Here is a 26692-nt window from a genome sequence, read left to right as displayed (position 1 = left end):
ACCCTGTCAACGCCCCTCCCCCCAAAAAAGAAAACCTAAGCCATGTTATGTACCTAGTTTTAGCTGTGGTTCTCTTTGTAAATTGTAAATTAAGTTGTACATTAAAAGAATATAATAAAATCATTGTGTACAGACCATGTCATTCTGTTTTTTAACAAAGTTGATTGTACTACCCTGGTTACCCCCCCCCCCAAAAAAAAAAAAAATATATATATATATATATATATACAAAATAAAATAAAAACCCACATCAATGTGTACAAGCTAGGGCCCAATTTCATGGATCTGCTTACTGTAAACAAAGAATCGACACTTGCGGAAGCAGGAAATTCTGTGCTTACGTCAAGCGTGTTTCACAGGTTACCAGCAAATTTTGGCTTTTGCGGGTCATGGGTGCATACTTGGTTTATACCAGGCATTCTACGTTTACAAAGTAAGCGCAGAAATTTAGCCTTTGGACGAAAGCAGAGAACCGTGACCATAGCGCACATTTTGGTGGTGAACAGATCCATGAAATTGGGCACAGGTCATTCTTTAAACAAAGTTGATTCTACTACCATGGACCCCCCCCCCCTACCAAAAAAAAGCACAAAAAAATCAATGTGTACAGGCTAGCTAGGGCCCAGTTTCATGGATCTGCATACTGTAAACAAAGAATCTGCACTTGCGGAAGCAGGGAATTCTGTGCTTACATCAAGCGCGTTTCACAGGTTACCAGCGAATTTTGGCTTTTGCCGGTCATGGGTGCATAGTTGGTTTATACCAGGCATTCTACGCTTACAAAGTAAGCTCAGAAATTTAGCGTTTGGACGTAAGCAGAGAACGATGATCATAAGCGCAGAATTTGGTGATGAACAGATCCATGAAACTGGACACAGGTCATTCTTTCTTCAAACAAAGTTGAACCCACTACCTTTGAACCCCCACCCCCCCCCCCCCAAAAAAAAGCTGTTGCATCCTTTTCCGGCTGGTGAAGTATGATGTCAATGACACGGGGGTTATACATCAGCTGTGGATGGAGTTGTTTTCATGTCTTGTCACCCTGCTGACAATGAACAAGTGCATTGTGCATGCATTCTATGCGTATCTGTTTAATGAAAAATAAAAAACAAAACCAAATAATCGTTATGTGGGATTTCTTGAAAATTTACAAGGCAAAAATACAATCTCGGAAGGTTTGACGTAACACCATGTACTGACAATCTCTCTTTGAGTTGGCGTAACGCAAAACCAGTACAAAAGGAGTCCACATGCAACGAAACCAAGGGGGCAGGTTTTCTTTATGTCTGATAGAAAACATGACCTCCAACCACCCCCCTCCTCCAGATCTACACCTAGTACAAAACTGTTCAGGTACAGATCGGGGTGGGGGGGTGGTTCTTGCGATTCAAGGGGCAGCTGAAAAACTAAAAATGAAGAAATCATCTGATCCTCTGAAAATTTGCATGCATAGGCCTACTACTTACCTAAAGTGCTATTGAGAATCTTAGGTCTCCATTTCTAGTTCTGGCTAGCATGTCTCCGTACTGCATTGTCTTCGTCCTGCATTCTCATTGTAGTGTAGAGCTGCGAGTTATTTCTTTACAAAAAAATATAAAAAAAACTAGTGCTGAAAAAGAACTGGCCTTATTTTACAAATGCAAATATAGTAAACACTCCATAATTAACCGTGCCAAGCCAATAAACACAACTATAGGCAAACTTCAGACTAAACTTCTCTGGAATTGGTAATTCCTGAATTAGGAGAGAAAAATTCTGAATGACCATGGATGGGCAATTATATGAATGGGAGTTTGAACATATTTTTGAGCTGTGCCTTAAAAAAAAACAAGCGAACAATTCTTAGGCAGCTTTGGCAAAAACATTGTCCAGCAATCCAGTATAGACCAATATAAATACATGTCAGCAAGGCCAATAAACTGTTAACTGTAACAATCAACTTTTTAAATGGATTAATATAGTGTTCACACATGGTTGAGCATGAACATGCCAGAAAGTGTAAACCAGGGCATAAACATGCCTAAAGCACTTGGGTGGCTACATGGATTCATCACTCAACAGAGTCAATACACTATGTAGCTATTTTATGGTAGTCGGGTCAGATTCAGAGCATGCACATCGTGTCATTTGACAACAAGATGATTGTTCCTTGCATGAAAAGGGTAGAGATTGTTTACTATTTTTCTTATTACAATTACATGTACATGTATTGGGCCTGAATTAATAATGGAGATAGTTTCTCAGTAGTAGATTTTTAAAAATTATTAACAAGTACTTACCGGGCTTTTCTCCCTCTCTTTTTGTAATGTCACTTGATTCTTTTGCTGTTCCACGGCCACTTGCGACCAGGGCCACGGCAGAGGGACCCCGCCGACGTCGTAGCGATAGCATGCACAAGCAGAACTGGCTGGGGCCTGGTGGTAGAAGATCCCCCTGAATTCTCTCGATGCTTAGAGGTTGAAATTTCGGAATCGATCCAGGCTTCTTACACAAACTTTGAAACTTCTAGTGCATCCACAAACAACCAATTAATAGTCGGCAGTATTTATAGCTGATACATTAGAAACAAAAAGCTTCGTACAGGGGTCGAAATTAAGTGTATTTCCATGGTAGTCAGCAGGGCTAGTGACCAATAATTTTTAGTAGCCCTGATTAGAATTTGGTAGCCCGAAAGACACATTATGTCTCGCGTCACGGCTCAAACTTTACAATACACCAATAACATAGTTCTTTATTGTTTGTGATGATGATTTTTGCATTATTTTTCCACTAGCCCGTCGGGCTATCAAACTGGAAAAATGAGTAGCCCGGCTGTAAATCTGGTAGTCCCGGGCTAGCGGGCTAGTGGCAATTTCGACCCCTGTTCGTAGCACACACGAACGCCTATAGTGTGGATGAAAACGCATACACAACACACGGAGTAACATGGCGTAATCTTTGTTTACTCTCGTTGCTTCATGGGTATGACATCACCATTTTTTGACCGCGTTCATGACGTCCGCTGGTTTACAATTCCGCTTGGATTTCAGTGTTGGTTTAATAGCCGGGAACCAGTACAGGGCGGGAAATTTCAAAATCGAAGAATCGAGGTCAAATTTTTTCGGTGAAATTGTAGCAAAATTATTTGGAGAAAAACATGATCACAACAATGAATTGATAGCTGAACACAACATAAACAAGTTCTGATAGTGATTTTAATGTAGGAGTACCGTTATAGTCCATCTTTAAAAATTTTGTATTAATAATAATTGATACTGATAGGTATGAGTAGGAATCTAACTAGGGTTAAAACAAAAACTCAAAACATATTAGAAAATGATATATTGGCACATGGCTTGTTTCAGCCCGATTCGTTTCAGCCTAGCTGTATTTTCTTTTCAAGAATGATCAGCAGAATAATCAGTAACATGATTTGATCATCGTGAATTGTGAATTGAAATAGTGTATGTATTTTAAATTTGGTACAAGTTGTCACTGTGTTATGAGAGTGAGTCGTCAATAAAATCATCAAATACTGAATCTACCTGAACTTGTCTAGTGTGCTTCGGTAGTCGTTTTAGTACACTAAATAAGAACCCCATGCTAAACAGCATTGAAACTGTACTTCAAGCTCTAACGTATTACGACATTGATTACAGTATGTTTGCATATAAGTTTGATATGGATGCCTTTACTCAAAAGTAAATTGCTTTTACAATTTCTTCAAAATGTCCGAGCATGCGCTAAGCCCCATTGATAAAGATTGCTAATAATCATTTTGCAAATATGAACCAGACTTCTTTGTTCCTCCAGCCTCGGGTTAGTTACAATGATATCGATATTGGCTGCACCATGATAGAGGTCTATAGAGAATGCTATTGAAATGCATTAACTTGTTTCAAAAATTATTATGATTTTTTTTAACATATCCTCAGCATAAAGATAAACAAATTGTTAGCTATGTTAATCAATTGTTTCTGTAGTGAAACACTGTGCATTAGAGTCTCTTCAGTATTTCAGTAGTATATCTCTTTGGGACAAAAAGCATTAATCCCATGCGGAACGTTTCCAAACGCTGTAGCGTACTTTTCACTAAACATAGATAATTTTAGTAAATACTTGCAAGTCAAAACTTTTTCTTGCTTTTATTCATATGGATGGTAAATGTTTTCTCGGTCAATTTGCTTGATATTTGGTCTAGTGAGGAGATTCTGAGCAAGTTTGAAGGCACTGTCCGTAACAGTCGTAAAACAGCAGTGTTTGGGACAATTAAAAAAAAAATTGGGGGGGGGGAGTTGGCTATGTCAGGAATGTGAAAGAAGTACGCAACAAAATCAAAAACATGAAGGGAAGCTACACGTACAAGAAGGCCAGGGCCACGAATATGAGGAGTGGTGCTGGCCGAATAGAAGTGCTGTTTCAAGAGAAGATGGACTTGATTCTCGGAGATAGACCATGCATCCAGCCGGTGGTAATGGCCATATTTTTTTGATTATTTGGATTACGAAAGCTGAAAAAGTCAGAGAAAGATTGAGCGACTCGTACAATGTGGGCAACTAGTGAAGGCAGCAAAAATCAGACAAGACGAACGTTTGCTACTAAAACATCCAGGACAAAGATTGTTCTAATGGTAGCAATAGAAGCTCGATACCATCAAAGCTGCTATCTGCAAGAGTTGACCTGTTTCGCTTGTTCGATCTTAACTAGTGCGCCATCAAACAAGTTCAACTAATACAAGAGGGAGATCTTGTCAGTGCACCTAAGGCCTCAGAAATAACCTTGTTTGGTCAACCATGACAAGAGGCCCTTCTTGAAGAGGGGGATTAATGATAAAAAAACCTTCAAAAAGTCCAAGATTAAGTCCAAGTACAAAGAACATGTATGCAGGGATGCAAGTGACTCTTTCCTTCAGAGCCTGAATTTTTTTTGCAGCGCAGAGAGGGGGTCAGAGAGAGTTTTTTTAACATACCTCAGAAAATCCAGACTTCTTTTAGTTAGTTGATACATGTACTGCAACAAAGGAACAAGGCAACTTACCCGAGCCACTCTCCGGTAACATCAATCTCTAAGTGTTCTCCAGTGACCTGCAACAGGAATGATCAAAATGTGTACACATTATTAGTCTCTTAAAACACATTTTAAAAAGAATTAACTTCAGTTATAAATTGTTAACTTCAGTCATTAATATGTCACAAAAATAATTTTCTTCTCAGGAGACGATTCAGGGGTCGAAATTAAGTGTATTTCCATGGTAGTCAGCAGGGCTAGTGACCAATAATTTTTAGTAGCCCTGATTAGAATTTGGTAGCCCGAAAGACACATTATGTCTCGCGTCACGGCTCAAACTTTACAATACACCAATAACATAGTTCTTTATTGTTTGTGATGATGATTTTTGCATTATTTTTCCACTAGCCCGTCGGGCTATCAAACTGGAAAAATGAGTAGCCCGGCTGTAAATCTGGTAGTCCCGGGCTAGCGGGCTAGTGGCAATTTCGACCCCTGCGATTATTATTTTCGCATAAAACGTAATTTCATGACATTGTTTTACTCATTTCTCAAAGACTACAGAACCTCAGCAAGTAATATTTTAAGGTACGCTTTCTACTTGTTACCTTCATACGATGTAAACCTGTGGACAAGATGTTTCGTGTTACAAAAGGCACTCTACATCCTTTACAGACTAACTAATAACATAAAACTTCATCGGCAACAAAATCGGATGCAATGAATTGAAGAGGACAAGCCAATTACAATAATGTTATGAAATCCAAGAAAGTTACGGATGAATGACTTCAATAAACGACCTTGGAGGAGGTGACTAGAGCTACAGGAAAGTGAAAATATTTTAAGTCATGGGTCAACAGTTCATTTCTTGATTAGTTGCGATAATGTAACCCTCCTCCTGACGGTAGCCATTGGGAGGAGGGTAGGCTATCCGCAACTAGTTCTTGATGATCTTTTGTTCAGCAGCACATTTCTTTGTGGGCAAGCATTTTTCGATTTACACTATGCGAATTACCAGACAAGCTTCAGAGATGAATAAACTAGAGCCCTATTTGATAAGGTTTATCGCTTTTCAGAAACGCAATGCATTGTGGGAAGGGATAACTTTCCGTATGGCGCCACCACTTTTTCATGCATTTTTACAAAAAGGGATATCTCATTGAGGTAAATTAGATACTATATTATTTCATATCGAATGAAAAAGTGGTGGCGCCATACGAAAACTTTTCCATGGGAAGGAATATGGGGCGGTTTCTATGCAGTTTCTACGACTCGCGCACGCAACGCCTATACCTTTGTGTGGGTTCAACAGCGCCCTCTCTTGATATTTTGCTATTCGCAATAAACCTTACGGTACAAGGAAATCCAACAATATGATATTGCTCGAATTTTCTACCACTGCTGCATGCCTATATGAAGTGCCTCCTGCTGTCTCATCATAATTTCAATGGTAAAATGCTTACGAATTAAAATATTGACTGCTTTCAAGATTGAATTTATTCGGATAAAAATACAGCAAGAAGATATCAAAAATACATACCCAACAACAGGAGTAAAGACCAGGAAATAAGATATAAAATAAAAACACAAGATAGTAATAATGCACAAAATTACTCAAGGACATACCCCCCCCCAAAAAAAAAAAAAAAAAAATAAATAAATAAATAAATAAATAATTACCCGCCAAAAAACTTGGTGAAATTTTGTTGTTTGGGTCAAAATAATGAAGTTGAATACAATACATTAGAGTTTGCTTACCATGTTAATGGGTGCAAGTTCACCTCTGAATAAGAAAGAGATAGCGCGGTGGAACAGCTCAGTATTCTTGCTTGTAGAATTCAAAGATGATTCGACCACTTCACCTCATTCCTCTCCTTCCTTGCTCCCACAGCCGGTCGCTTACTGCGGGGCGCAGAGGCCATGACACGTTGCCAGACCTCATGGTATCGGCCTCGCGGTGTTCCTCCAAAAGTTTCCCGTAGACTTTCGGACGAAGCTCTGCATTCCTGCTGTCTGTGCTGCTGCTCTGGTGCTGCTGGATGAAGGCCGTTGCTTTTTTCTAGCTACACGGCTTCAATCAACTACAGTTTGTTAGTTCTGAATTCAGGCCGGTAACGACGACAGAGAGAGTAGAGACAGCATGGCTTATACCCTATGGTAGTTACACTACACTGTGCACAGCAGAAACCATCATGAAGTTTAGGACCGTGTTCGTGGAAGAGTACCTAAGTAATGAGTTCGTAACGGCCGCCACCAAACCGAAGCACAATGCCAACCCTTGCGTGCGGTCCGAGCATGTCCTTGCTCTTCCATTCGTCAAGAAGACACATGTTTATCGTTCCACGTGAATAAACGGTTTCAATACATGTACACTTCAATAGACGTGAATAACCGGTTTCATTATTCGTCGTAAAGTCAATCTAACATTCCAACCTGCAGCCATGTGGTGTGCAGCGTTGATCATGTGTAGTGGCCGGCGTGTGTGAATCCATCCATCCAGGCACGTGTGACGAGCGCCCTCTTCTGTAGGAATTTGGGACAGCCAGTTGAGCATTATTTTTAATTTTAATTTGTCATGGTTTTGTCCTTCCCTTGCTCTATGGTTCTTCACATCAAACTTTGATGCAAGACACAGACAATATAAGTGTGTGATTTAAAACATAAGAAAGACTAACTTTACACAGAGACTATTCTTCGACAGGGTGAATAATCCCCTAGGAGATTCTGCCCCCCCCCCCCACCCCGGACTATTGTGGCACTGCTTATTTTAAAGTTTGAAATAAAAGAAAGGAGCTAGTTACTTACACGCATAGGGCCTAAGGGATCTAAATTAGACAAAATGATACTATGCATGTAGATATAAAAGTGTATTGATTAAAATGAATAATAATAGGAGATAGACTATTATTGCTCCATGGTTAATATGATATCAAAAAATCATTGTTTGCCTAAAAACTTACTCGAAACGAGCACGAGAGTTTGTTAGTATAAAATGAACGGCTCCCACTGAAGTGCAAAGTTTTTGAGAACGAAGTAATTACTCGCGTAAGTATTTGAATTAAATCTGAGACCTCAGGTGAGGTCTCAAAGTACCTAAAAGCACACAAATTGTGTGACAAGGGTGTTTCTTCTTCTCTTGAAACTTCTATGACCAATTGAGTTCAAATTTTCACAGGTTTGTTATTTTGTGCTTCTTCCTCCTCAGATACACAAAGTGAGAAGCCTGGTCTTTGACAATATTACCAAAGAAGTCCAGTCCCTTTAAAGCATAGGCATATTGCCCCAACTAGCACACAAGCCGTATAACAGTATTGCCAGCTGTTCAAATGTAGGTATTTTGGAATTTCAAACTGTGGTCACGAGAAACATACGGAACAGTATAAGGGAATGCTGAGCATCACAAAACACTAGTTTTTCTGGTGATGGCACCGGATTGGGACTTGAGTCAAGTCTAACTGCATGGCAAATTCAGACTGAAGCTAGACTTTATTGAGATTGCGGTATTCCTCTGCATCAGCCATTAAAAATGCCCCCACAGATGCTATCCTGCGCACCAACTCGCAATGGACGGAGGTTAATCTAACCATAGGAGGGCACTAACTCAGGCAACATTTTTTACATGAACAATAATATTATGGTCAACATGACAGCCAAACCATGTCAAATCTCTATGCTTTAATGGTAAATTCTCCGTTAAATTTAAATCACCATTAAAGTGAAATGGTCACCTTTTTTCAAAAAAATAAACTTTGCGTACAAAAAAAACCCAATCTATTGGAGCTTTGGAAGTGCCAACCAACTTGTTGAGATCATAGAGCAAGGATTTCAAGATGCTGGGTTAATTTGATGACACTGGACACTATTGGCAGTTGTCAAAGACCAGTCTCCTCACTTGGTGTATCTCAACATAGGCTGTGCATAAAATAACACGAGTAAGATCTTGTTACAAAATTACAGTATGAATAATTAAAGTTGAACTTTGATATCATGTACAGGATAAAATCATTTCAGTATTGTGTTTTTTACTTCATTAAACATTACAAAACAGTCCTGCTCAAAACTTTTTAAATTTGAGAATAAACCCACCTCTACTTGAAAACTACACTAGATGTCTTTAAAATATTACTTTTAAAGGATACTAATCTTTAAATGTTAAAAGACCAGCTCTCACTTGTTGATCCCAACGTCACTTTTGCATGACAATACCAATTTTTTGTAAAAATTTGGGCACAATTGGTAAGTGAAGTTAAAGGAAAATATTGAAAGAATATGACAACCTATTGCTCCAACTACAAACACCTGAGCAGTTTTCAAGTGAGGTCACAAAGGATTTTCAGCCCACCCTCTTCTCTAAAATCAAGTCTCAAGTAATAATTGTGTTGTTTTCCTGAGAAGTTAACAGTCAAAAAGTTTACTTTATCAGAATATTTGAAAGGAACATCATCTTTCAGTCACTTGAAAGGAAATTTCATTAGATATTGCAAAAGGCCATATATATGTGGTGATAAGCAGTTTGGAAACTTTAGAATATAATTGTTTCCTCCACACTCTTTATTGTCCTGCGTTTTTAAAACAAAAAACAAATGTAATACTGGGCTGCTGTAATAGCAATAGATGTTGCCATATCCACCCCCAAACAATTTATTTTTTAAATACTGAAATTTTCCAGTAGCTTCAGGTACGTGTGGAAATAAAAAAAAAAGCCAATTATTTTGTAAACAAAACTGCAAAATAGTAATAAAAAGAACAAAAACAGATCTTGAAAGTTGAACATAAGGCACCTCACGAAACTTAACTCTTCAGTTGTCATGCACCAATTTCTTTTCTTTTTATCACGATGCAATTTGTAACTCACAAATCCTGAACTAAGCACCAGTGGAATCAAACCACTCACATCTGCTCTCATGGTAGTAATACAAGAAATTGCTGCTATACCGAGAGAACTGTGTGTCAATCTGAAGTGCTTTGTTTAGTTACAAAACAGTGAGTATAACAACAGACAAATTTGAAACATGTTTATGGGAATACAATTGTGTTTTGTTTAAATACCAGTAGGCCTAGACCTTTCTCATGATGCCTCTATTTTGGTCTTGTTCCTCGTATCAAATAATAATATTGAATGCTAATAATCATTTTGCAAATAGGAACCAGACTATTTAGTTCTTCCAGCCTCGGTTCGGTAACATTGATATCAATGGGAGAATTTCAAGATGGCTGCACCATGATAAAGGTCTATTCTCACCCGGTGTATAATAATAGATGCATAAAATAACAAATCTGTGAAAATTTGGACTCAATTGGTCATTTAATTTGCAAGAGAATAATGACAGAAAAAAACACCCTTCTGCCCCAAAATATTTGTGTGGTTTCAAGATGCCTAATAAAAAGCTTCATCAGACATGAAGTCTTTTATTATTAAGCAAGAAATGTTACTTTACAGGGAGCTGACTCTCACAATGTTTTACGTTATCAACAGCTCTGCATTGCTCGTTACCAAGTAAGTTAGTTTTAATGATAGCAACTATTTTGAGTAGTTACCAATAGTGTCCAATGCCTTTAAGCAAGAAATGTTACTTTACAGGGAGCTGACTCTCACAATGTTTTACGTTATCAACAGCTCTGCATTGCTTGTTACCAAGTAAGTAAGGTTTTATGATAGCAACTATTTTGAGTAGTTACCAATAGTGTCCAATGCCTTTAAGCGAGAAATGTTACTTTACAGGGAGCTGACTCTCACAATGTTTTACATTATCAACAGCTCTGCATTGCTCGTTTCCAAGGAAGTAAGTTTTAATGATAGCAAATATTTTGAGTAGTTACCAATAGTGTCCAATGCCTTTAAGCGAGAAACATTACTTTACAGGGAGCTGATTCTCAGAATGTTTTACGTTATCAACGGCTCTGCATTGCTCGTTACCAAGTAAGTAAGTTTTTATGATAGCAACTATTTTGAGTAGTTACCAATAGTGTCCAATGCTTTTAAGCGAGAAACATTACTTTACAGGGAGCTGATTCTCAGAATGTTTTACGTTATCAACAGCTCTGCATTGCTCGTTACCAAGTAAGTAAGTTTTTATGATAGCAACTATTTTGAGTAGTTACCAATAGTGTCCAATGCCTTTAAGCGAGAAACATTACTTTACAGGGAGCTGATTCTCAGAATGTTTTACGTTATCAACAGCTCTGCATTGCTCGTTACCAAGTAAGTAAGTTTTTATGATAGCAACTATTTTGAGTAGTTACCAATAGTGTCCAATGCCTTTAAGCGAGAAACATTACTTTACAGGGAGCTGATTCTCACAATGTTTTACGTTATCAACAGCTCTGCATTGCTCGTTACCAAGTAAGTAAGTTTTTATGATAGCAACTATTTTGAGTAGTTACCAATAGTGTCCATTGTGCCTTTAATTTACAACTTGCAGTGGAAGAGCATTGTAGTGCTGCAGGGTAGGAATACTATGGTCTGATGTTGCTTATTGCTACCTTCTTTGGTTATGCATGTCATGATGGGCATGTGCAATCTGTATAGGGGCGACTTCTTCATACTTTGGATACTTTGCAGTGAGGGAAGATGGTTGGGACAGCAGTCTGCCTAAGTAAACTTTCAGTCCTTTGGTCGAGGTTCAAATTGATCCTTGTCAAAGTGCACTTGTAAACAAATTGAACAAAAACATAACCATTCATAAATATATTTGAAGGAATAGCATGTTGCCATAAAAGCTTCTGATAACATGTTTTATCTTTTCCAAATGCTCAAAAGATAAAAGGTTACCCTATTTGTTTCCAATATCAAACAAGGCAAGGGGGCGCATGGCTTCTGACTGGCAACTCCCAATTTCTCAATTTGTAAGGATTCTGAGGATCACACATCAGAAGTTCCACCCAAAGTTTATTTAAAACAAAAAGTCTTTTTGTTTAAAATTCACAAAATTATGTATGTTTACAAACATAATTCAACAATGTTTTATTTTACTCAAAAACAAAATGCGTACAGTGACATTGTTGGTATCTTTCAAATGCATGTTTCAGTGGCTTGCTGAACAAAACCCTAAATGCTTAAAGTGGTCTTAGAATATGAAATGCATTGTTGAGCAGTTCGGTACAGTGTTAACCATCACTTGTCTCTAATTGCCGTAAATTTGTTGTTGAAAGTTTAGTTTTTAACTTACACAGTTTGAAAGTAAATGACAGTAGAAAGCTTCCCTTGAAATAGTTACTTACTGAGGTGCTGTAGTTTTTGAGAAATGAGTACAACAAATAATTTTCGTCTCAGTTTTTGCATTTTAAATAGTTTTAACCAGTTATGCTATGTTTATGGTATAATATCAAAACTGGTTAATGGGTTTTTACATGCTAAAATAATTTTCACCTCGCTGAGAAGTAAATTTTGTGACTTGTTTTACTAATTTTTCCAAAATTACAGCACTTCAGCGAGTTATATTTTATGAGAAGCTTTCTATCATCATTATCTTCAAACCCTGTAAGTTTAATTTAAAAAAATGGCTGGACCTTTTGAAAACAAAATTGATGCTTCAATTGAAGGCTAGTCTTTGACAATTACCAATAGTGTCCACTGCCTTTAATATCACACTCAATTGTTGCTATCAATTGACCATAAAAAAAAGTGTTTCAAGTTTACTTTAAAGGGACACGCTGCTTGGGTAAGGCAACTTGGTGCATAAAAAGCATTTATGTTTTTTTAATGAAACGCATATGGTAAGAAATATATTTTATAAGTAGAATATAATGAGCCACAAGAATATGCCTCCAAATCGTGTGGTTTCCTTTAACTTTGCAAAATTACATGTTCAACCGATGCTCGTCCCGTTAGTCATGGGGCATAATGTGCATGATTATATTCTACTTTCAAACATATGCATTTTATAAACGGTTACAAGCGCTTTTTATAAGATCAGTTATATTTTGAAGTTAAATGAGAATGTTGTCTCACCTCTATTTTCTCTATGAGCAAATAAATAGCAGGAATGTCAAAACAGAATTCTTTTCCCGTTGTCTTCTTACTTCCTAGTAACTGGATGATGATGATGAACCTTGACATGTGACCTGAAAGTAACAAACAAACAATACTTCTCATTAAGAACCCTCTCGTCAGTGACAAACTGCGGATATGGTCAATGTTTTTTGGGCAAGTACTGTCATTTGCTTAACTTCAAACATACAACATATCGCTCATGCCACAAAACGACCACAGCCAAAGCTCAGTGTTTTCTGAAAAAAGGTGTGTGAAGTTTAACTTTCAAACTGCTGTTTTAGACCATGCCTTTTACTGTAAACATTTTTTGGTCATCGTACTTGAAAGCGATGAAAGAAAAAATAGCCTTGTTGCAAAGATTGTGTGCTTTCAGATGACTGAAAATGGCTTCATGCCCCTGAAGCCTTTGTACTTTGTACAAATTGAACTTTTTGACAAGGTATTTAGGCTGGTAACCTTTTTCTGGTAGCACAATTTTGTTGTGCTTAGCTAGTTTTTGTGCTTAAGCAGCTTTATGAAACTTAGCCCAGCACTGTGCATACTGCGGGGATGGGGGGACACATTATTTTATAGTTGGCTTTACAGATGAGAACATGGGTCGAATATCAGTAAGCTGTTAATAAGCAGAAAATACTTCTTTCTCAGACAAACATCTTTGCTCGGAACAAATTACGCAGTGTAAGTGGGGCGCCAGTCACAGCAACTTGACTCATAATTTGATTTGGTTTGCTTTATGCTTTATCTAACTCATGCATACTATTAAGTCTGATAACTTACTGAGCATGACCTTGCCTCAATGTCACAATGATTGCAACTCACAGTAGATGACACTTTCCATTTAAAAATCGTATTCTGAAATGATTCTTATACACTTCTTATGAGATTCTGAAGAGAAAAAAAAAACATTTTGAAGTTTCTCAAAAGATCCTGGTGTATTTCTTTTGAGATCTCACTAATTTACATATTAAATACTTGTAAGAATCACATAAGACTCTGATAAGATTCTTATAAGACGGCTCAATAGACTCTAATAAGATTCTATACGACTGCTCAATACAGGTTCTTATAAGATTCCTATAAGTTTCTTATAAGTTTGTTATAGAGTATTTTGTGAGGGAAGTAAGCAAACAATAATATAGGTTATTATTACATTCTTGTTGCTATCAATTGACCATAAGAATAGTGTTTCAAATTTACTTTAAAGGGACACGTTGCCTGGGATTGGACTTAGTTGGTGTTTAGAAATCGGTTTTTTTATTTTTATTTTATATAATATGCATATGTTAAGGATGTTTTAGAATACAATGAGCCACAAGAATATGCCCCAAAATTGTGTGGTTTTTCTTTTACTTCGCAAACTAACATGGCCAACCATTTTGTGGAGTATAAAATTTGACTCCACAAGCTGGCGTGTCATGTTAGTAGAGAACATTAGAAAAACTGTGCAAATGCTGGGCATAATGTGCTTAGTTAAATTCTACTTTCAACATTTTATAAACGGTTCCAAGCGCTTTTCATAAGATCAGTAACATTTTGAAGTTAAATGAGAATGTTGTCTCACCTCTATTTTCTCTATGAGCAGTTTAATAGCAGGAATGTCAAAACAGAATCCTTTTCCCATTGTCTTCTTCCTTCCTAGTAACTGGATATGTTGAACCTTGAAATGTGACCTGAAAGTAACAAAGAAACAATACTACTCATTAAGAACCCTCTCGTTAGTGACAAACTGCGGATTTGGTCAATGTTTTTTTCTTGGTACGTACTGTCAATTGCTTAAAACACACCTCTGCCCACTGTTCTAAACAGGGATCGGCACGGGAAGCCGGGCAGTAGGAGTTTGACTAGGAGAGGCTATTTGAGACGCTGGCCATATAGAATGTTTCATGAGTGAGAAGTTGCTCAATACTTCACACACATTCTTGGCCGTTCCTAGCCCTTTGATCCCCACGATAAAAGTAACCGGCCAACAAATCTGATTAAAAACACAACAACATTTAAATTTATTTAGTTACACAGGGTTAAGAAAGGGAAATGATAAATAAACCGGCACAATCTACACACAAACACAAAAAATTAAAACATCAAACATAGGTAAAAACTGGTAAAACAAGTAATTGAAAATAAAAGATTCTTACAAAAAAAAAAGCAAGAGAGTGCCAGTCTACCTACTAACCACTGTAGGTTCTCTTGGTGGATCGAGGGGACTTCTCGCTATTAACATCGCTAACTCGGAGTGAGTTTTTATTATTTTTCATAATCCCAAATTTTCAAGCCCTCGCATCATAGGGTTTGGTTAGGTAGAGTGCCAGTCTACCAGCTACTACCGCAGAGTAGGTTCTCTGATGGATCCAGTGGACTTCTCGCTCAGAACGTCACTTCCCTGGAGTGAGTTTTTATTCCTTCAATATATTCCCATAATCGCTAGTATCATAGGGTTTTGTTAGTTAGAGTGCCAGTCTACCTACTACCGCAGAGTAGGTTCTCTTAAAGGATCGAGTGGACTTCGCGTTCTTAACTTTACAGAGTAAAGATAAGTGGAATGAACAATTAACCGGCACCATCTGCACACAAACACAAAAAATTGTTGTTAAGGGAAATTTTAAAAAAGGCAAAAACTGGTAAAAACATGTCATTAAAAAAAAAAAAAAAGATTCTTAAAAAAAAAAACCAAGAGATTGCCAGTCTACCTACTACCCACTGTAGGTTCTCTTGGTGGCTCGAATGGACCTCTCACTCAGAACGTCACTGCACCGGAGTGAGTTCTTATTCCTTCAATATGTTCCCATATTCGCAAGTATCATAGAAACTTGTTAGGAAGAGTGCCAGTCTACCTACTTCCGCACCATAGGTTCTCTTATTGGATCAATCAGACTTCTCGCTTAGAACGTCACTGCACCGGAGTGAGTTCTTATTCCTTCAATACAATCCCATATTCGCAAGTGTCATAGGAAATTGTTACGTAGAGTGCCAGTCTACCTACTACCGCAGAGTAGGTTCTCTTATTGGATCGATCGGACTTCTCGCTCAGAACGTCACTGCACCGGAGTGAGTTCTTATTCCTTCAATACAATCCCATATTCGCAAGTGTCATAGGAAATTGTTACGTAGAGTGCCAGTCTACCTACTACCGCAGAGTAGGTTCTCTTATTGGATCGATCGGACTTCTCGCTCAGAACGTCACTGCACCGGAGTGAGTTCTTATTCCTTCAATACAATCCCATATTCGCAAGTATCATAGGAAATTGTTACGTAGAGTGCCAGTCTACCTACTACCGCAGAGTAGGTTCTCTTATTGGATCGATTCGGACTTCTCGCTCAGAACGTTACTGCACCGGAGTGAGTTTTTATTCCTTCAATACAATCCCATATTCGCAAGTATCATGGGAAATTGTTACGTAGAGTGCCAGTCTACCTACTACCGCAGAGTAGGTTCTCTTATTGGATCGATCGGACTTCTCGCTCAGAACATCACTGCACCGGAGTGAGTTCTTATTCCTTCTATACAATCTCATATTCGCAAGCATCATAGGAAATTGTTACGTAGAGTGCCAGTCTACCTACTACCGCAGAGTAGGTTCTCTAAGTGGATCGATCGGACTTCTCGCTCAGAACGTCACTGCACCGGAGTGAGTTCTTATTCCTTCAATACAATCCCATATTCGCAAGTATCATAGGAAATTGTTACGTAGAGTGCCAGTCTACCTACTACCGCAGAGTAGGTTCTCTTATTGGATCGATTCGGACTTCTCGCTCAGAACGTCACTGCACCGGAGTGAGTTTTTATTCCTTCAATACAATCCCATATTCGCAAGTATCATGGGAAATTGTTACGTAGAGTGCCAGTCTACCTACTACCGCAGAGTAGGTTCTCTTATTGGATCGATCGGACTTCTCGCTCAGAACGTCACTGCACCGGAGTGAGTTCTTATCCTTCAATACAATCCCATATTCGCAAGTATCTTAGGAAATTGTTACGTAGAGTGCCAGTCTACCTACTACCGCAGAGTAGGTTCTCTAAGTGGATCGATCGGACTTCTCGCTTGGAACATCACTGCACCGGAGTGAGTTCTTATTCCTTCTATACAATCTCATATTCGCAAGCATCATAGGAAATTGTTACGTAGAGTGCCAGTCTACCTACTACCGCAGAGTAGGTTCTCTAAGTGGATCGATCGGACTTCTCACTCAGAACGTCACTGCACCGGAGTGAGTTCTTATTCCTTCAATATATTCCCATATTCGCAAGTATCATGGGAAATTGTTACGTAGAGTGCCAGTCTACCTACTACCGCAGAGTAGGTTCTCTTATTGGATCGATTCGGACTTCTCGCTCAGAACGTCACTGCACCGGAGTGAGTTTTTATTCCTTCAATACAATCCCATATTCGCAAGTATCATGGGAAATTGTTACGTAGAGTGCCAGTCTACCTACTACCGCAGAGTAGGTTCTCTTATTGGATCGATCGGACTTCTCGCTCAGAACATCACTGCACCGGAGTGAGTTCTTATTCCTTCAGTACAATCTCATATTCGCAAGCATCATAGGAAATTGTTACGTAGAGTGCCAGTCTACCTACTACCGCAGAGTAGGTTCTCTTAGTGGATAGATCGGACTTCTCGCTCAGAACGTCACTGCACCGGAGTGAGTTTTTATTCCTTCAATACAATCCCATATTCGCAAGTATCATGGGAAATTGTTACGTAGAGTGCCAGTCTACCTACTACCGCAGAGTAGGTTCTCTTATTGGATCGATCGGACTTCTCGCTCAGAACGTCACTGCACCGGAGTGAGTTCTTATCCTTCAATACAATCCCATATTCGCAAGTATCTTAGGAAATTGTTACGTAGAGTGCCAGTCTACCTACTACCGCAGAGTAGGTTCTCTAAGTGGATCGATCGGACTTCTCGCTTGGAACATCACTGCACCGGAGTGAGTTCTTATTCCTTCTATACAATCTCATATTCGCAAGCATCATAGGAAATTGTTACGTAGAGTGCCAGTCTACCTACTACCGCAGAGTAGGTTCTCTTATTGGATCGATTCGGACTTCTCGCTCAGAACGTCACTGCACCGGAGTGAGTTTACGTAGAGTGCCAGTCTACCTACTACCGCAGAGTAGGTTCTCTTATTGGATCGATTCGGACTTCTCGCTCAGAACGTCACTGCACCGGAGTGAGTTTTTATTCCTTCAATACAATCCCATATTCGCAAGTATCATGGGAAATTGTTACGTAGAGTGCCAGTCTACCTACTACCGCAGAGTAGGTTCTCTTATTGGATCGATCGGACTTCTCGCTCAGAACATCACTGCACCGGAGTGAGTTCTTATTCCTTCAGTACAATCTCATATTCGCAAGCATCATAGGAAATTGTTACGTAGAGTGCCAGTCTACCTACTACCGCAGAGTAGGTTCTCTTAGTGGATCGATCGGACTTCTCGCTCAGAACGTCACTGCACCGGAGTGAGTTCTTATCCTTCAGTACAATCCCATACTCGCAAGTATCTTAGGAAATTGTTACGTAAAGTGCCAGTCTACCTACTACCGCAGAGTAGGTTCTCTTATTGGATCGTTCGGACTTCTCGCTTGGAACGTCACTGCACCGGAGTGAGTTCTTATTCCTTCAATACAATCCCATATTCGCAAGTATCATAGGAAATTGTTACGTAGAGTGCCAGTCTACCTACTACCGCAGAGTAGGTTCTCTTATTGGATCGATTCGGACTTCTCGCTCAGAACGTCACTGCACCGGAGTGAGTTTACGTAGAGTGCCAGTCTACCTACTACCGCAGAGTAGGTTCTCTTATTGGATCGATTCGGACTTCTCGCTCAGAACGTCACTGCACCGGAGTGAGTTTTTATTCCTTCAATACAATCCCATATTCGCAAGTATCATGGGAAATTGTTACGTAGAGTGCCAGTCTACCTACTACCGCAGAGTAGGTTCTCTTATTGGATCTATCGGACTTCTCGCTTAGAACGTCACTGCGCCGGAGTGAGTTCTTATCCTTCAATACAATCCCATATTCGCAAGTATCTTAGGAAATTGTTACAAAGAGTGCCAGTCTACCTACTACCGCAGAGTAGGTTCTCTAAGTGGATCGATCGGACTTCTCGCTTGGAACATCACTGCACCGGAGTGAGTTCTTATTCCTTCAATATATTCCCATATTCGCAAGTATCATAGAAACCTGTTAGGTAGAGTGCCAGTCTACCTACTTCCGCACCATAGGTTCTCTTATTGGATCGATCGGACTTCTCGCTTAGAACATCACTGCACCGGAGTGAGTTCTTATTCCTTCAATATATTCCCATATTCGCAAGTATCATAGAAACCTGTTAGGTAGAGTGCCAGTCTACCTACTTCCGCACCATAGGTTCTCTTATTGGATCGATCGGACTTCTCGCTTAGAACATCACTGCACCGGAGTGAGTTCTTATTCCTTCAATATATTCCCATATTCGCAAGTATCATAGAAACCTGTTAGGTAGAGTGCCAGTCTACCTACTTCCGCACCTTAGGTTCTCTTATTGGATCGATCGGACTTCTCGCTCAGAACGTCACTTCACCGGAGTGAGTTTTTATTCCTTCAATATATTCCCATATTCGCAAGTATCATAGAAACTTGTTAGGTAGAGTGCCAGTCTACCTACTTCCGCACCATAAGTTCTCTTAGTGGATAGATCGGACTTCTCGCTCAGAACGTCACTGCACCGGAATGAGTTCTTATTCCTTCAACATATTCCCGTAATCGCAAAAATCATAAAAACTTGTTAAGTAGAGTCCCAGTCTACCTACTACCGCACCTAAGGTTCTCTTATTGGATCTCTCTATAGTTCTCTCTATTAACGACACCGCCTCATAGAGAGTTTGTATCCCTTCAATATATTCCCATATTCGCAAGTATCATAGAAATTTGTTACATAGAGTGCCATTCTACCTACTACCGCACCAAAGGTTCTCTTATTGGATCAATTGACTTCTCGCTTTTAACGTCACCGCCTCATTAAGAGTTTGTATCCCTTCAATATATTCCCATTTTCGCAAGTATCATAGGAATTTATGTAGAGTGCCAGTCTACCTACTATCGCACCTAAGGTTCTCTTATTGGATCAATTGACTTCTCGCTTTTAACGTCACCGCCTCATTAAGAGTTTGTATCCCTTCAATATATTCCCATATTCGCAAGTATCATAGAAACTTGTTAGGTAGAGTGCCAGTCTACCTACTATCGCACCTAAGGTTCTCTTATTGGATCACTGGACTTCTCGCTATTAACGTCACTGCCTCATTAAGAGTTTGTATCCCTTCAATATATTCCCATATTCCCATATATTCCCCAGGTAGAGTGCCAGTCTACAACTACTACCGCAGAGTAGGATCGAGTTGGAACAACCTGTTTTGGGAATAAAGTTTTGTTAACATTACATATATGATAACATAGGTAACAGTGTATAAGATATATAATGCCCACCTAACTAGAACCGACCAATTCGCTTAGCTGCGCAGAGCGCTCCATACATCAAAGGGCCTCGTCCTGATCATTGACAACAAAAAGAATACAGTTAGTAACCAGGGAAGACGAGGGAGCTTTGGATCCAGGCAACCTGTTAAGGGACTAAAGTTTTGTTAACATTACATATATGATAACATAGTAACAGTGTATAAGATATTTAATGCCCACCTAACTAGAACCGACCAATTCGCTTTGCCGCAAAGAGCGCTCCATACATCAAAGGGCCTCGTCCTGCTAGACAACAAAAAGAATACAGTTAGTAACCAGGCAACCTGTTTAGGGACTAAAGTTTTGTTAACATTACATATATGATAACATAGGTAACAGTGTATAAGTTATTTAATGCCCACCTAACTAGAACCGACCAATTTGCTTTGCCGCAAAGAGCGCTCCATACATCAAAGGGCCTCGTCCTGCTAGACAACAAAAAGAATAGTTAGTAACCAGGCAACCTGTTTAGGGACTAAAAGTTTTGTTAACATTACATATATGATAACACAGGTAACAGTGTATAAGATATTTAATGCCCACCTACACCTAACTAAAACCGATCGATAGCCTTGGCCGTGTAGAGCGCTCCATATACGAGGGGCCTAATGGTTGACACCACTAAGAAAATGGTTATCAGTGTTTCAAGTTCATACGTCCATGGCCATTAATAGATGAGGTGGGTGACTTCGGCATTCCAAAAGTGTCGTGGTTGGAGAGGAGAACGATCCATAGAAAGTTAGTTGATGCTATGCAAACAGATGACTGTGATCCATAGAGAGTTCTCTAACAACGTCATCACCACGTAGGACTCAACAAATGCATCGAATTAAAGGTAATTTATTTTTACTATTATTATAAGGTATTACATGAAATCTCACAATGCTTTACATTCACAAGGTTACAGGAAAACCAACAAATCAGTAAGCAAATAATGAAGCAGTAATATGAAAATGAAGAAATAATCCAGGGTCATATAAAAAAGAGATTGGCACAATGTGTTTTTATTGTTCAATTGGCTGATGACAAAAATACACTGAATTAGAACCAAATAAAATGTTTATTTAAAAGCGAAAACAGTGGATAAAAAAACACACAAAGCGAATACAATATTAAATTTGTCTGAAACACGAGTTCAAAATTTTATTTCACTCTGTCAGAACCAACCCACAAAAAATGACCAGTAGAGACTATTTAACAGTGACAGTTACAAGGTTAACCAGTTAACTGACCAACATCCGCGTAACCATATTTATTTTTTACTGTTCAGCTAAATAACGTCCGTCGATATATCGAAAATACTTAATACACAACGTTTTTTTGAGATAGATACCGCGGATGTAACATTTTTAATCATATCGAAATATAGAAAATGTTGATATATCACAATTTGTTCAATATTATCGGCAATTTTGATTAAGCAAAAACCTGGCATGCAAACCTCCAGCGGAATTTTTTTTTCCCACTGCTCGCGTGTACCGAAGCTAACCGTTTGTCTGGCTCCCCCAACATACCCTTATAAATACAAAAAGGGAATAAAAAATACAGGAGCCAGACTAAGCCAGTGTAGAGGGTATGCTAAACGAGGAGAAATGTGTCCTAGCCGCATAATGGGACCTTTACGCGTCTGGTTCCCCCTAAATTGCCTTACACATCGAACAATGAAAACACTACAGAGCCAGATTGTGCAAAAATAGTGTAGAATGTATGCTCATTGAGGATAATCGTGTCCTAGCCCCACAATGGGACATTTGTGTTTTAGACAAACTACCCGGCGGGAGCCGGAGCATGCCTAATGCAGGGAACCCCAGGGGTCGTTACTTCTTGCCTATAGCAAGCTGTAGCACCAATGATAATCACATCTTTTTCTCATTGTTCTAACAAAAATACGTCTAACAATAAGTGCGAAGGATGAATGGCAGTGACATCAGGGGGGCCGTTGCCCCCCCCCCCCCACCACATTTGGAAAGTGTCAATTTGGCCCCCTTACTTTATACTGAGCTTTCAAAAACAAAGATTTTGCTGACAACCCTGTTTAATACACCTTTACATTTCTCAAGATAACCTTATTCCTATAACAAAAAACACCAATTTACGCCGATCGTTTGCTCGATTGGTCAGTGCGCTGATTTGTGCGGTGTGAGTGTGTCCCGCAGATGGCCGCGCCATACACCGCCACGCACGACGTGTGTCTGTGCATACTACAGTACACTGCCCCGTGTACAGTTTACAATTTCATCAAAGCAGAGGGTTGGTTTGTAAAGCCATTCTATCAAAACGTTAACATTTACATGAATATTGAGCCAATAAAAGACTGGCATGCCCTACTGACTTGGTGTTCAGTTCGAACATCTCTTGACATCCCAAGGTTATAAAAATATCCGTGGTGACCCAATAAAGCTTATTTCCATTGGGGTCGCAATGAAATACATAATGTGGTCCTTAAAGTACACACAGCACATCGCGCAGAGCAGCACGCTACTATCAAGTTGCCTATACAACTACTATCATTAAAAATATAAACAGGCCCTATAGTCGTGTTATATTTACAAATTGAAACAGACGATTGGAACCAAATGTCATCACTGACATCTAGCAAACTGACTCAAACAAGGGAGTCTCTTTATGAAGAAACTCATGTAAACCAAAATACGCTTATAAATATTAACAGCGACTTTTATTTATTAAATAACATAGGTAGACCAACAAGAACATGTTTGCACCAATGACCATGGTAGAACAAATTTATTATCCACTGATAACAGTTCCTTAAAAACATCCCACAAATGAACATTTATTTTTCAGGTCGACAATAACAATTTAAGCATACACTAGAAAACAAATATTTATGAACATAAAAATGAAGGACGGATGCAATGTATACAATTTGAAGGGAATAACTACAGATATTAGGATAATTTCTACAGACAGACAAGGACTAGGATGACAAGGACCAAAAACAAAAGCAACCAAAAACAGAAAGTAAAAAAAATAAAAAAAATAAAAAAATAAAAAATGACACGGACCAGACTAATCAATAATACCTATCGACACCACAGTCTTTGTACAATTAGTGTATATACTACAATTACATACCCTGCCGAGAACAGCATTTTGATTTGATTTGATTTGTATTTATTCAGATAAAAAAAAAATTCAAAACACAAACACAACAATAGGAGAAAAGACGATGAAATAAGAAAATTTAGATTAGAAACACAATAAAAATAGAACACCAAAATATACAAGGATAACCAAAAAAAGCCAATATCTGTGGCTTAGTTCCGTTGGGCTCCTATCAAACACCCAACTTGGTGGTTAAATTACACACAACACAGAAGGACACCGCGCAGAGCATGCCAGGCTACTATCAAGTTGCCTATAAAATTATTATCAATAACATGTCAGTAGGCCCTATAGTCGTGTTATATTCACAAATTGAAAATGACGATTGGAACTGAATGTCTTCACTGACACTCGCATCCCTTTCTATAACACCATAGTAAGCGCGTATACAATAAGTGAATGTTAAGGTTTATAAAAATATACTTTAGTTCCATTTCAGTACCCGGAATTATGACAATTGAAACCTCAACAAGTAGGACTCGAGACCCAACGTCGGACGCAGCCGTAGCAAATTGGCGGCGGGAAAAGGCGCCGCAGCATACCCCATTTTGCGCTTAAAGCCAATCAACCTTTTTTATGTACATAAAAATTGCCTCTAATGTTGTGCTTTTCAAAGGGGTGTTTTGTTTACAAATTGACTAAAAAAATGGAATCTTTAAGAAGAAATGCATGTAAACAGTTATATATTTATAAATATTTAATGGCGACTTTAACTTCACATGTAGACATATAAGTACATGTTTGCACCAATGACCCTGGTAGAACAAATTTATTATCCTCTGATTACAGTTCTTAAAAACTCTCACAATATCGAGGTCATACCCTGCCAAGAACAACACTTTGAATTTATTTGAATGTTAACTATACATACACAATAGGAGAAAAGACAATGGAATCAGATAAATTAAGTAAGAACACGACAAAAAAAAACCCGGATAACCGATCCTAGGATAACCGAATAAACCATTGGGATGTCTCTGACTACCCATCTTGGTCCCTAAAGTACACACTGTGACACAGCACAGAGGGAGACACCGCGCAGAGCATGCGAGGCTATTAGTAAGTTGCCTATAAAATTACTTTCATTAAAAATGAGATAGTCGTGTTATATTTACAAATAGAACCAACGTTTGGAATCGAATGTCTTCACCGACATCCAGCAATAATTTTCATTGACATCCCTTTCTACAACACCATGGTAAATATGTTTACCATAAGTTCATAAGTATATAAGAATATACTTAAGTTTCATTTCAGTATCCTAAATTATGACGATCGAAACCGTCACAACAATGGGAGAAAAGACGATGAATTAAGATCAATTAATTTAGAACACAATAAAAATAGGACACAAAAAATATCCAAGGATAACCAAATAAAGCCAATATCTTTGGCTTATTTCCGTTGGGCTCCTATGAAATACCCAACTTGGTGCTTAATAAAGTACACACAGCACAGAGGGAGACCGCGCAGAGCATGCCAAGCTACTATCATTGACTTGGTTTGATTTGATTTGAATTTATTTGGATAAAAACATGTCAAAAATACATACACAGCAATCGGAAACAGACGATGAAATAAGATAAATTAATTTTGAACACAATAAAAATAGGACACAAAAATAAACAAGGATAACCCAATAGTTAGACAATATCTTTGGCTCATTTCCCTTGGGCTCCTATGAAAAACCCAACTTGGTGCTTAATAAAGTACACACAGCACAAAGACACCGCGCAGCATGCCAGGTTTACTATCATTGACAGAACTTGATTTGATTTGAATTTATTTGGATAAAAACATGTCAAAAATACACACACATCGCAATCGGAAACAGACGATGAAATAAGATAAATTAATTTCGAACACAATAAAAATAGGACACAAAAATATACAAAACAAGGACAACCCAATTAAGCCAATTTTTATCTTTGGCTTATTTCCGTTGGGGTCCCTATGAAATACCTCACAATTGGTCCCTAGTATTTATATAGCAAGAGGAACACCGCGCCGAGCATGCCAGTTGCCTGTCACTATACTTAGTCGTGCTATGTCATGTCAGATACATGTATACGTATGTCGTGCTAATTTACAAATTGAAACCAACGATTGAAATCGAACGTCTTCACTGACATTCACATCCCTATCTACAACACCATAGTAAGCACGTACATGTATACAATATAAGTGAATATTAAGGTTTAAACATACTTATTTTCCATTTCGTATCCGGAAATATGACGATTGAAATCTCCACAAGATGTATGACGTTCGCACTTGTCTTGAAACCCCGCCGTCGACTGAAGCTATCGGCGGCGGGAAAAGGCGCCCGTAATAAGTGATAACCCATTCCCCCATGGTTCCCTACACGTTCTGTGTACAAAATTCTTTCAAGACCACAGGGCGCAACTTCATAGCTCTGTTTATCGCCAAATTCTGCGATAATCGTAGAATTGTGGACAAGTCGTTTATGGTCCCACGCAGTGAGATAGTCGAGTTGCAGCGGGTGCTCTCTGCTGGTTGCGCGACTACTGCGCGCTGCCCGACTCTACTTCCCATAATGTAGAGTAGAAGTCGGATGCCACGGGCATCTTCTGTTTCTTGCGGTGTATGTATGTTTTGCCTGTTGGTAACCATGTGGTAACCGTGAAAACACACGGGAAAACTGCAAGAAAGAAAAACCCACAGCATCAGATGATATTGAAGATGATAAACCGGGAACCCATCTCTATGCACCGAAACAAATCTGACCCAGAAGAAACAAAATTTAGTTATAGAAACCGACACAACTACAGGGTCCCCCATCTACACATTATTGTCAATTAGTGTTTTCCTTGGGGATGGAAACATGCGGGAAAATTTGCATGAAACAAAATAAAACCCGGCAATTCATGCTCCTTCGCTTTGCTTATACGCATGAAAAATACTTTTACTCTATCGGACGACATAATAATAACACTGACACATCGATCTGATTTCATAAGTATTTAATATTCAAAGCATGGGTAGCGGTAGCCCTGGCGGCCTTACACTTTCGTATTGTACTGTGTACTAGAGGAAGAGTCCTATATAGGGCTAGGGTAG

At 38.8% G+C, this 26692-nt stretch overlaps 1 long non-coding RNA gene across 1 annotated transcript; it reads right to left on the bottom strand.

Moving 5' to 3' along the window:
- Positions 1-232: 232 nt before the first annotated feature.
- LOC139937802 (uncharacterized) lies at positions 233-4261 on the bottom strand. The gene is made up of 3 exons (XR_011786087.1): positions 2280-4261; positions 1467-1579; positions 233-1087 (listed from the first exon to the last, which is right to left on the bottom strand). It is a non-coding gene; the product is annotated as an uncharacterized lncRNA (long non-coding RNA).
- Positions 4262-26692: the final 22431 nt, after the last annotated feature.

The sequence above is a fragment of the Asterias amurensis genome, chromosome 5 (genome assembly GCF_032118995.1).
Source record: "Asterias amurensis chromosome 5, ASM3211899v1".
Classification (NCBI taxonomy): Eukaryota; Metazoa; Echinodermata; class Asteroidea; order Forcipulatida; family Asteriidae; genus Asterias; species Asterias amurensis.
The sequence above is the reverse complement of the archived record's forward strand: the minus strand, read 5'-3'. Positions and strand labels throughout refer to the sequence as shown.